The sequence below is a fragment of the Nycticebus coucang genome, chromosome 21 (assembly GCF_027406575.1).
Source record: "Nycticebus coucang isolate mNycCou1 chromosome 21, mNycCou1.pri, whole genome shotgun sequence".
NCBI classification, from domain to species: Eukaryota; Metazoa; Chordata; class Mammalia; order Primates; family Lorisidae; genus Nycticebus; species Nycticebus coucang.
In genome coordinates, this window is record NC_069800.1 from 2,924,913 (window position 1) to 2,937,534 (window position 12,622).

Genomic DNA, 12,622 nt, shown 5'->3' on the forward strand with positions numbered 1-12,622 from the left:
GCGGCCTGGGTCAGCGGTTGCAGTCGCTCGGCCTGCTGGGCACGCAGCGGCGCGGCTTGGTCGTGCAGTAGGGTCCAGGCGCAGCCGTCCGCCTCGGCCTCCCGCAGGGCCTGGCTCAGGCCGCGCAGCCGCGGCACCAGGCACAGTACCGCGCGCAACCGCGCGCGCACTTCGCCTAAGCTGGGCCTGGCGTGAGTGCGCTGCAGCACCCGGCAGGCTCGCCGCGGGGTCCCGAACACCGCCTCCAGCCACTGCCGGTCGCGCAGTCTCTGGAGGACCACGTTGGCGTCGGTCCCCGGGAAGGGCCGGCACTGGGGCTGCGGCGAGCACCGCCTGCTGGCCCAGGGCCACTGTGGAGCCCGCGCTGGCTTGAGGCGCCTCGGCTGTCCGACGTGCGCGGGGACGCCGTCTTCCAGCGCCGGGTCACGTGACGCGGTTACGTTGTGCGCAGTCGGGCAGGCGGCGGCTGACGGAGGCGGAGAGTTGGCCGGGACGCGGGGCTGCTGGAGGCAAAGGCGGCGAGGAACGGGGGAGCCGCAGCGGTTGTCACCACGGCAGCCCGTGAGGTGAGACTGACGAGGGGACCGTTGTCACCCGCCGCAGCGTGCCCGGGCGCTGGCGCCGTCCCACACCTGTATTCTATTTGCTAGGATTTTGAGTATTGTTGGATTGTATTCATTAGTGAAATTGGGGTGTGTGCGTGTGTTTTTCTTAATGGGTCCTTTTTATGGTTTTGGTTTCAGGAAGATATTTGCTCCAGAGGATGAATGTTTTGACCTATTAGGAACATGGAATACTTATTTGGGGGAAAATGTAATCTTTTAAGACTCCAGAATGCGGGACACCTGGCTAAGGTCAAACTTCTCCTAGAGCCGTGTAAAAGACGTTTTAAGGTGCTGCTAATCGGTGCTTATTAGAAAAACATATGCTACTCTTGTTACACTCTCCTAAATCTGGAAAAAATGGAAATTCTTTTTCACGTGAGAAAAGGACAGACAGATTTGATTTTTTTCCCTCCTCTATGTTGGTACTCTAATGTCACAGACATCAGATCATCTATTTGGAATCCAATTAGTGAATATTTAGGGCTCTGATCTTCCCCTAGTAATCCTGAAAACAAGACTGTTCTATATAGCAAGGATTTAACATGTATTTTCTAGCTGGCAAGTGTGCCAGAAATATCAGATTATCCATGACAACAGAAGCTTCCCGCTTTCCCAGCTGGGATCCTCCAGGACAGAAACTACCTGCTGTCCTTATTTGACTTTTTAGAAGCGCTGCACGAGGCTCCCAGACAGGTGATTCCAGGCCAGTGAGCTAACACCCTGGTCTTGTTTCCTGAGGCTTTCTGGTCGATTTATATCAAAGGTGTGACTGAAAACCTCCCACCAAAGACAGTTTTTTCACTTTGGCTGCTAAGTGTTTTCTGTCTTCTAGGAGTGCCTGAGATATAACTGAAGATCTTCTATTTCATTGGGTTAAAAACAATAAAAATAAAAATAGAACAAAGTCATATCATTGAAACATTACTTGCTTCATTTTAATTTTACAAGCAATTCTCAAGTTTCTATAGTGTATTTACTCTCCAAAGGTGAAAAGGAAATGCAAGTGATTTAGAAACTCCTTTACACTCAAATTAGGCTATGTTCAGCAGTGAAAAGGAAGTCATCCCGTGGTTGAAGTGATCAAGATGAGTGCTGGGATAAACAGGGAAGTTTCCTGTCAGTAACGGAGGTTGTATTTTATTTTTTAAAAATTCTTTACTAAATCATAGCTGTGTATATTAATGCATTTATGAGCTACAATGTGCTGATTTGATATACAATGTGGAATGCTTACATCTCGCCCAAGTTATATGCTTTAAACATTGTCAGTTAAATTTTCCGAGGTCACACGATATTCTCATTTTAAAATACTGTGGGACATGTCTGTGGATCCTTCCACTGATGGGTAGAGTAGAATGTATAAACAAAAGGGCTGGGACAGTAAGAGGGAGATTATCAAGTGAGACTTGGCAGGATCTAGCTTGATTACCTTAGAGATTCATAACACAGAACAACAGGGTCCAAGAGCCTCTGTGAAAAAAGACAACTGTATTCCACATTTCTGACACCCATCCATTGAAGTGACACACCACGAAATTCACCTGGCTATTTCCATTTTTACCTTCCCTAAAAATAGAATTTCCCACATGGATGTGGTGATATGTGTCTCTAGAAACAAGATTGAACGCATCAACTTTTACTTCTCGTTTGGAACTAGTATACAGTATTTCCAATCAATTAACACTGAAATGATTTGATTCTGACATGCAAGCTGAGTTAAAAAAAAAAAAAAGTTGAATAAGGCATAAATCTCAATAGAATTACATTTATACTATCTTATAAGGTCTAAAGGGACAGAGAACTCCTAACTCTGCTTTTAAGATAGGAATAAATGCTGATAACAAGACTGAAAATAAATGAGAATCTGCTAATGTAGTAAAAAGGGAAAGAGACTAAGACGTGTCTCTAACAAAAGCACCTGGAAAGTCTTCCAAAGGAGATGAATAAGGCTGTGAAGAGGAAAAGAATGTTGCCTCTCTTGTGAGTGGGTTTCTTTTGTTTGTGAATTATATTGCTTCAGAGAGACTGTGGGTGAAGCCTACATCTTTCCTCTGATTTTATCAAGACTTTTAAATATTTTAAACACGTTTTAGATTATGTAGAGTTTGAAAAGGTGGTAAGTGGGAAGAAAGCTAATCTCAGAGGAAATGCTAGTAGAAGTAAAAGAATTGTTTAAATTATATAAATTGTATAAATTATGGAAAATAATCAGGGCATAAGTTAGAGAAAATTTCCTGTGTGTGATTTCTGTAGCACCCCTTGTAAAGCCTGAATAAGGCCATCCCTGGGAGGGTGAGAGTGAAAGAGGACCGGGACACTGGAAGGGTAAGAGGACAAAGCACCAATCAATGTGGACGAATTCGGGTGTCGTGCAGATCAGCTCTCTAGCACACACTGACATCACCAGCTGTGTGACCTCAGCTGCGCCGCTTACCTCTTAAGCCATATCATCTACACCTGTGAAAAGGAGCCCATACCCCAGAGGTTGTTTGGGAGTTAACATAGTGCTTGAAACACCCTTATCACAGTGTGTAGTAAGCTCTAAAGGAGTGTTGAGTATTATTACTGCTATGTTTACCACTATTCTGATCCCAGAAAAGAGGGGGCCTGTCATGTAAAAGCTGATCCCCTTGGCTACAGGTTTGAGGTGAATTGTTTGTAAATATTTGCTCCCTTGACTATCTCTGCAGTCACAAGTTTAGATTTGGTATCTGTGTGGCTGTGGATGCATCAGAGGGCAGGCAAGAGAAGATCGTGAGGGGCGGAAGATTTGCGCGGTTAAACTAAAGGTCTTATTACCTTTGCTCATACCCGTTTACTACTTTGGGCTGTGTAAACTATTTTTCACACACTAGAAAAATTACTGATCGTTGGTAAGAGGGTTTGTCACTTCTTCATGACCGAGTGTGTCTTTTATCCAGCTTCCCTTCGCTTACTCTAGAGAAAGCAGCATTGTTTAGTCAGTTTACTGAAAAGAGAGAGGTGTGCCGAGAAAAACTTAAGTCCTGCCTGAGTCGGGATCTGATAGCTTCCTAAGTGAATTACCTTTTGCAAGTCACGTAGCCCTTTGGAGCATCCATTTCTCAAACGTAAAATGCAAATTAGTAACTTCTACTTTCCAGGTTGTTGCAGATAAAATGTTATATTGGATGTAAATCTAAGTGTTGAACAAATTCCAGCTCCCTCTTGGTTCTTCTCCATCAAGAAACAAAACAGCAAGAGCCCCTTCACACATGCTAGACAAGCTACCTCTCAGGGATTGAGGCCATTGTAGGGCTGTCCACACATTCGGTGTAAGAGGCAACATCTCTCAGCTGCAAGCTGTTGCTATTTTCCCTCAAAAATTCATAATACTTATTGGACTTATGGGTAAATACCTTTTCTGATAACGAGACTGGTTCTAAGGATGAATGGTTCTTAAAACTCAGAGAAGAAATAATAGCAAATTGGATTTGGAAATCTCTGTCTTATTATGATTGAATTTGAGAAAGAGCCAGAGTATTTTATTAAATGCTACCTTTAGAAGGATGGAAAAATATAAATCCTAAAAGCAGTTTAGTGTTTTCATGGCATTGACCACATTCTTAGTTCTTTTGAGTTCACTTCATGGTGACAGTGAGAAATTTTTTCAGGATCAACGCTGTTACTTGATTCTCAGTTGACAGCTGTGATGTTTTTAAGTGTGTCTACTGCTTTCAAGAAATTCTTGACCTACTTTAGAATTAGTTTTTCCAGTAAATTTGACCTTTAGTGATTATCTTAGCCCCAGATCTTTCTTCAGATGATTCTCAAAGATAAAATGTGTCTTGACCAGGCTTACTTTAGTTTAGTCAGGCATGTATTTTTTTCTTTTTGAAATTATATCAATCAAAAAATAAAAATGTGATCTTAAAAATTAGGGGGAGTTTTCTGTTTGTGTTTTATTTTGTTTATATTTTTAGAAAACAGGTTATGTTATATTATTTCTCCATTATTTTGTTGTTTTCATTTTTTCAAATTAGATTCTTCTACCAGAGTATATTGGAGCTGAGTGCTAGAATATGATAAGCTACAATTCATATTATAATAAAGGCTTTATTTTATGTACATGTATATATTTAAGAACAAAAATAATGTTTGTGATTAACAGTTTTATTCCAGAATTTAGCATTCTTTTAAAAGGCTTTCCCCAATATTTGGCTTATTTTGAGGACCTTAACTTTAACACATTTGCATGTAACAATCTACCCAAGGGAGATTTGGGCTAAAAATTGGTAGAACTCAAGTTTCTAGTATCTGCCCTGAGCGCAAATCAAACCCATCTAAGAATAAGATTCAAAAGAACAGAATCTTTTGGAGGTAAATTTGAGAGAGAGAGCTGGAGAAATTGGCCAAGGTTTATATAGCCATACAGAATTTAATTGAACAAAGAAAACAAATGACCATGACCAAGGGCCATGGTCAGTTAAATTAATTCAGTTAAATTCTCCTGAAAGTTTAGATGTTTAGACCCAACTTTATGCCTTCAGAGATAACAAGATGAGATAAACTTCAAAGATCACAACATTAATAAGCAGTGACCCTAGTTTAGCAATCTAGATCTGCGATTTCACAGCTTCTGTTTTTTTCCCATATTATCTGTGAACTGTGAAGAAGCTGCTTTTATGCTGTTCTCTATGCTGTTGCAATCTATAAAGAAGTTTTGTAAACCTGCAATAACATTACAGGTTTTTAGTTGTTTTTGTCCCTAAACATGCTTGCATTCACTGATTTATTCTCTTAAATATTCATTGAGCACTCACTGTAACTATTTCACAATCTGGCACTAAATGAATGACACAAAGTCCCTGATCAGGGCACTTATGTCTTGCTGTGGGTGTACGGGCTTCTTACTGTAATACACAGTTTCTTCCTTAGGACCCCCAACTTTCAAGTGCCTGGAATAACAATTCCAAGTACAGCTCAAAGTTAGTTGAGTGATATGTGGGAGTCTAAGCTAGTCTAGCTGCTTTCAGGAAATTTCTCCCAGAAAGTGGTCTTGAGTTCTGTTGCCACTTTCTTTCTTTCTTCTTTTTGCTTGGAATGTGGGTTTACTGGATGGGACTCCATCCTGGAGAAAAAGGACGAGGGCCACACCCTCAGGGAGGCATAGCAAGAACTTGGAAGTAGCCCTGCTTTCAGACAATGAAGGAGCTTCCAGAGTAGTTCTGGACCACTCACATTTGGATTTTTTAGAAAAAGACATTCAATTCTATTTCATGTGGATTGCTGTTACTAGCAACTCAGCCTAATTTATAATAAAACATTATGTTTTGATTTTCAGTTAATTTTATTGTTTTTCATTGCTCAGAATGCCCAGAACGGTCTTAACCCCTTCTATACACTATAGTTATGGCTAGAGTTTTCTCAGGAAAACATTATGTGAGCTCCTGGATCCACCTGTATCTGGATTGACCCTCTAGATTTTTCAGTTTTGGTAACTAACATGTTCTCTTTTTTTCCTTCTTTTTGCCTAAACCAATTTCAGTTTGCTAGGGAAAGAGTTTTGACAGAACAATATGCATGTGTTTATTTATTAATGCATGTATTTATTATTTAGGTAGTGACATGATATATATTTATGTTACAAACATAGGCCAAAGATTGATGAACATATAAATATACCATGTAGTGATATACCACTAGTTTTCCCATTTTATAGGTGAAAAATCTGAGCTGATAGATTACTCTCAATTCTCAGGATTCCTTAAGTTCAATTGCAAATTGCATCTATTTCTTCCATGTCATCTTACTCAGTATACATCTAAATGTGCACTGGTATAATGCAAGTTCTATTTTCACTTTTATGAGTTGTACTAGTCTGGTTATCCTTGAGAGGAAAAATATAAAACCTAGTATATGTGAAGATAAAAAGAATTCTGAATTATCCTCCTCTCTCCATTATTTACAATTATATTGAACATTTGAAAAGTAGAAGAGAGAAACACTTCATGGAGCTCAGTTTCTTCCTGGTGCAGAACTGATTCCTTGAAAATCCTTCCTAATATGTTATCTTGTCTGGGCTTAAAAGCCCCCAATGTTTTGGCTTTTATCAAGTCCCTTGGAAGATTATATCTCACACAGAAGTTTGGAGCATACCAAACAGTTACTGAAACCCAAAGTAAGCTCATTTATTGCTGTCACTTGTGAGACTGCCGCTCAAACACGGCTCTTTTATCCCCCCCCCCACTTCATGAATGCCCTAGCTGACTTCTGGTTCTCTTCTTGTCTTTGAACATTCTTTGAGTTGTATATCCACATGGATTAAGTTCATTCTCTCTTAGTAAATCCATTTGACTTGTAACTGGGTTATTAATCCTTTCCAAATAATTGTGAAATAGTTGATAGAATTATTTCACATTTTGGAAGTAAAAAATAGCACTTGGGCTGTAAATACAAACTTGACCTTGAGGGTATGACCCAACTAATTATCATATCCATTTATCTAATGTATATACTTATAGATTACATGTGTATTTCTAAATGTGGTTTTAAAAAGTGTGTTTAAACTTTGGTAGACCTGAAATCCTTTATGTTTATAATGTTTGGTTAAATGAAATAATTTTCATATTCTCCTTGGAAAAGTCTGAAATTATTTTTCCTGGTTAACGATTGAGTAAAAGTATCCAATAAGCTCCCCATTCCACTTCCACTTCAGATAAAATTCAAACTCCTTTCTATGAACTATGTGGTCTAATCTGACCTGCCATGCGTGCCTTTCCAGCCTCTTCTGCTTCTGCTTTCTAGCCCGGTTGTCTGGTTGCCCTAAGTTTATGAATGTTATAATTGCATATGAAGTTTTCTCTGTTTCCAGTCTCAGCCTCTCAGCTATTCCTGCTCCAAGTCCATTTTATTCCCCCTTTTACCGTCTTTATTCCCTAATTATCGCCATTTGTTGTTATTAACATTATGCTTCTTGGCACAGAGGCAGAGATTACATTCTGACATCCATGTAATTTTTGTTTTTTGTATTAAAACTGTCCCATTCCCTATGATATATTGTTTACCTCATAGAATATGTTCTTACATTTGGGCAGCAAAGACAAGTATAAGTCAACACATCAGCTAAGAGTAAAAGAAAATAAATATAGTTTAAAAAATATACATCGTATCTAATGAAATTCTGTTATAACAGTTGGTTATTATATAGATTAAAAGGATTACAAAATATTATTAAAAAAACAAGCACAATGACATTATCTATTTTAATAGCTCATCTAGATGAGGAAGCTGAAAGTCAAGGAGAATAAATAACTTGGCATAGGTCACATAGCTAATGAATGGCAGATGTCAGATGAAAGCTCTCATCTTTCGAAGACTTGATGCCTGTGTATGTCTCACTATACTTGTGTTTGAATTCCTCAGTATTTATTATGGCATTTTACTTGCATCAAAGAAACCATTAAGAATTAACTAAGGGTAACTGGTTACCCTCCGATTTTCCTTTTTATGTGTTATACTCATAAGCAAATGTGACAATATAGATATCTTTTCCCTCTATTTTTATTAAGTACTATTTGTTGATAATGTATTTTTTTCTTGAAATCAGGACCTGGTGTGTATATATAATTTAGTATATAATTATATAATATATAAATTTATATATAATTTATATTTATATATATATTATATATATATATATATAATTTTTTAAAAATTGGCTTTGGTGCTGAAAGAGCTCTGGCTTGGTAAATTCTCCCCCAGACCTCACTCTCCACACATTCTACTCTCACCTCCCCTAGCCTTGCACCACTCATCTACCTGAAGAAGGAAATGAACCAAAAAGAGGGCCAGCGAAGCTCTGTGCCTCTCTGAGTGAAATGTAGCATTGTAGGTACAGCAAGTAAACAGGTGGGGACGCTGTAGCCTCTACCATGTTTGTGAACTGCTAGGAAGGAGTGTGTGGCATTTAGCGTTGCAGGCAACTGGTGACACCATTTAGCGTTTAAAACCACTTTGAGCCTGGGGGAGGAACTTTTAAAAATAAATAAAGGGGTTACATTTATTCCATGTGGTAAAGAACGTAGAGGGCTAAAGTTGAATTTGGAGGGAATGTTGAAGGTTGTATTCTTAAGGACACAATACTCCATCCCATTCGTTGATTTAAAAGTAGTATAACATACTAGAATGTCTAGAGATATTTAATGGCTTTTAAGGTAACTTTTAATAAGGTACATTCTAGTTTTATTTGATCATCAGTTAGGGAAACCACTCTTGCTGAACCATTAAGGCATAGACTAATAAAATAAAACAAAGCTTCTTGGTGGATGTAGCAATATTGTAAGGCTTGATGAGAATGAAGAGAATCTAAATTAAGCAATAACAATCGGGAAACAAGACATTTCCGGGGGATTAATGACAGGCTGGGTGGAGTTGATGGACCATCGCTATTCTGTGGGCCATGAACCTCAGTTGATCATTAATTCCCAAGAAATACCTGATGGTGAGGTCATTACTACAATTATCACTTTAAAGGGGGAAAAGGATGGTAAATTAGAGAGTGGTAGAGTTAAAATAATGATGATTATTTCATATAAAGCAAGTGTTGCAGAGACCAAAGGGCTTATTGAGTCATTTCTCAGTTTGTGAATGAGGATAAAGCAGAAGGCACCCCTCTTTTTAGAGGATCGATTGGAGGAGTGGGATAAGGAGTCCTGTTAGAAATACACATGGTAAAGGATGTGACTTTTTTGTTCAAACTAGCATCTTGAAAAATGACAGCATTTCTGATGATGCAAGATTTCCGACACCAGAGTTAAGTAGCATTGGGATCTGATGTACATCCCACCACGTTTGTGCTGCTTTTATTTGACTAGATGTAATGGGAGTGATGAGGAGGACTGGGGGGAGGTGAAGGCTGCACTTCTCAGGGAGCATAATTTGGAGTCCTTACATGTTTTTCATCTGTGGAGATAAAGGGATCGATCTGGGTGTCTCCAAAGGCCAATCCAGCTGTGTTGTTTATCTGATGCGTATTTAAGGAGACAAAGATTTTCCTGGGATAAGCTTTGAAATAGTGAGGTAAACCACTGGAAGAGGAGACCAAGGGCTTCTCCTAGAGGGATAAGCATCTCCCGGTGGGTGGGAGAGACGCTATTTATTTATTTTTGAGAAATGACTCATTCTAGGTTGCCGCCACCTAGCAAAACAAAAATTATTTTAATGTCAATTCCCTACCGTTTTAATTGAAAATTGAATTTGAAAAGGAATCCTACAGGCAGCTGATTCCTTGTTCTCCTGTTGTGAGATCCAGTGATGCCAAAGGACGGCTTTACTGCTGGTTAATATTTAAAAACCAAAGACTTCTATATGTTAACGGAATTTGAATGTTGCCAGGCTGGCTCACCCTCTTGACCTTAACATTATTCTGCTCATTCCCGTTCTCTCACACACCGGGATTGTCTCAGTCGTTCATCAGCTCAATTATCTGTCCTTTCAGCACGTGTCAAGCACTTTCTATGTGCCAGGGACAGTGCTATGCGTTATGACACTAAAGGTAAATAAGACATAGCTCTTGGCCCTAAGGAATAACAATTTCATATAGGTAGATATAATGAAAAGAAGAAAAGGAAGATGATGAGTGGTTGTTATAAAAGAAGTAGACGCGCAAGGGAGGAAGGGGTCTTCCCTTCCCAGGGGTTTCATGAAGCTTGGGCGAGGTATTTCAGAACATCCTTGCTGTGAGTCTTAAAGGCGGAATGGGGACTACTCCACGGTGACTCAGGTGGAAGGTGGCTGACACCATAAAATCACACAAGAGCAGATCACAAGCAGAAGTGGCAAGTAATTCAACATGACTGGGACAAAGGGAGGGTGGCTGGAGATGAGGCTGAGGGATCAGGCCATGAAAGGCTTTTGCACCTACAGCGGATGAAAATCACCGCACTGGAAGAAGAGGTGAGCCTGACCTGGAGAGCAGTGAGCACAGGAAAGAAGGGAAGACGTGAGAAATAATTCACAGAAAACACAAGATGAACTCCCTGCTGGAGTTGGTAAGGGTGCGGGAGAGGGGTTCGGGTATCTGGCTGGAACCGTGAGCCAGCGTGGAGAACAGAGGAGGGTCGGTGCTGGTGTAGGGAGGGGACGAGCAGAAACAGCGATGAGCTCTGCTCTGCTCGTAGGTGACTGAGAAATAGTCACAAGGAGATAGGAAGTAGGTAGTAAGAGATACGGAGGTGTTAGAGGTATATAGGTTGAAGCTAAAGGAATGTGGAAAGTGAGACTGAAGAGAACATACGGGGAGAAACGGAAAGGGAATCTAGGACGCCAGTGATCAGAGGGCTGCCAGGGTAAGGCTGGCCAGAAGGAGCCCCGGAAGAGAGCGCAGAGGACGGCGGCAGGGCGCCCCCCAGAGGCTGCGGAGCAAACGTTGGAACGGCGTGACCGCAGGGTTTAAAGCCGGACCAGAGGCCAAAGCCAGTGGCCAGTGATGGCTCCCGTCCCCCAGCACACAGTGGGGACAGAATGACAGTGGGTTAAACAAACCGCCGGTCCACACTGCTGGTTAGTAAGAGAGGTAAAATTTGAACCCGTGTCTCTGACTCCAGAGTCCACTCTTGGAGTCCCTCGTCCCCACCCCGCGTCATCCTCGGCCTTATGTCACACAGAGGCTGTTGTGCAGCCAGGACCAGCCCAGTGACCCAGTGACGCTCAGAGCCACAGAATAAACTCCTCCTACCTCCCCTGCCCTGGGGTCTCCCACCTACTGCTCAGATGCCTTTGGGATACTGAGTACTGGACTTTTCCTTGGCCTGTCCCCCACCTGCTAAATTAGATGGGGACCCCGCGTGCCCCTGGAGGGCGCTGTGCCCGCCTGGCTCGCATTATGAGTTTATTTTTAAGTACATTTTGAGAACTTGCTGTATGGTAGATAATAACCTAAGTGCTGGATAACATAGCAGTGAACAAAACATTACTTGGATTTAGGGAACCCATGAGCTCTTGTTATGTGGGAATAACTTTCTGCTGTGCTGTAATCCTAGAATGTCTCCTTAGAACCTGCTCCTGAAACGGCACTTTCCTTATAACTAGGAAATCAGTTAAGAACTGGAAAAACTAGGCAGTAAAATAGTATTATTTGAAATAGGCTTATATTTTCAGTTTATAAACATAAAGAAAAAAATCAGCGTTGGAATATGCTAAAAATAGGTATTGCTTAATATTGATATTGTTGCAAGTGTAAAAATGACTTAATTTAATTACCTTTAAGATGGTAGGTCGTATAGCTACTGCTGGTGCACGCTTAAGGTCACTGTTAGAACAGAGTTCTCCTAACCAAAATTATTTCCCTAAATCATGCACTGGTTTTAATGTTTCCAGGAATAATTATCATGTAAATGCCTTTAAATGTTGATCAGAAAGTTTGAAAGGTTTGGTGAGTTGCTAAAATACTGGCTGGGAGGCAGATGGGTCTCATTCAATTTCCTGTTACCTTTGGAAAAATCTTCAGATGTTTTCTGTGTTTGTTTCCTCATCAATAAAATGACAGTGTTGAGACTTATAACCCTTAAAACCTCTTCCGGCTCTACGATGCTGTGATTCAATTAGAGCTTCATGTCCACCTCAAAGAATAGGAATCAATAAATATATTTATTTCACTACTGATTATATACTTCATTGAATACAATTGTTCTTGTATGCTTCACAGGTTTCACCAGATCTTAAACAAACATTTTTTTCAGTGAATGAATGATTAAGTCAGAACTGAGGAATTATTTCAAACACGCTTTAAGCAGCAGCTGCAGGTCTGTCTTGCTCTTGGCCTTTGGCTGCACCCACTTGACTAACCTCCAACTCTTGGTCTGACCAACCATTTGTTTTCTCTGCTTTTGCTTCTAGAATAAAAAAAAATCATACTGTTTCATTTATTGGTTTTGTAGTTATTTATGTTTTCTTTTATTGTTTGGGATGCATTGAGGGTACAAAGAATTAGGTTACACGGATTGCATTTGTTGGATAAAGTCCCTCTTGTAATTGTGTCCTGCCCCCAGGAGGGGTGT

At 40.4% G+C, this 12,622-nt stretch overlaps 1 protein-coding gene across 1 annotated transcript in view; it reads left to right on the plus strand.

Annotated features, from left to right (window-relative positions):
- The first annotated feature begins 458 nt into the window (after positions 1–458).
- LOC128573573 (leucine-rich repeat-containing protein 37A2-like) overlaps positions 459–12,622 on the plus strand; it is a 116,101-nt gene continuing 103,937 nt past the window's right edge. Inside the window, exon 1 of the mRNA XM_053573828.1 lies at positions 459–566. The gene's annotated coding sequence lies outside the window, so the exon portion shown is untranslated. The remainder of the gene's footprint in view (positions 567–12,622) is intronic.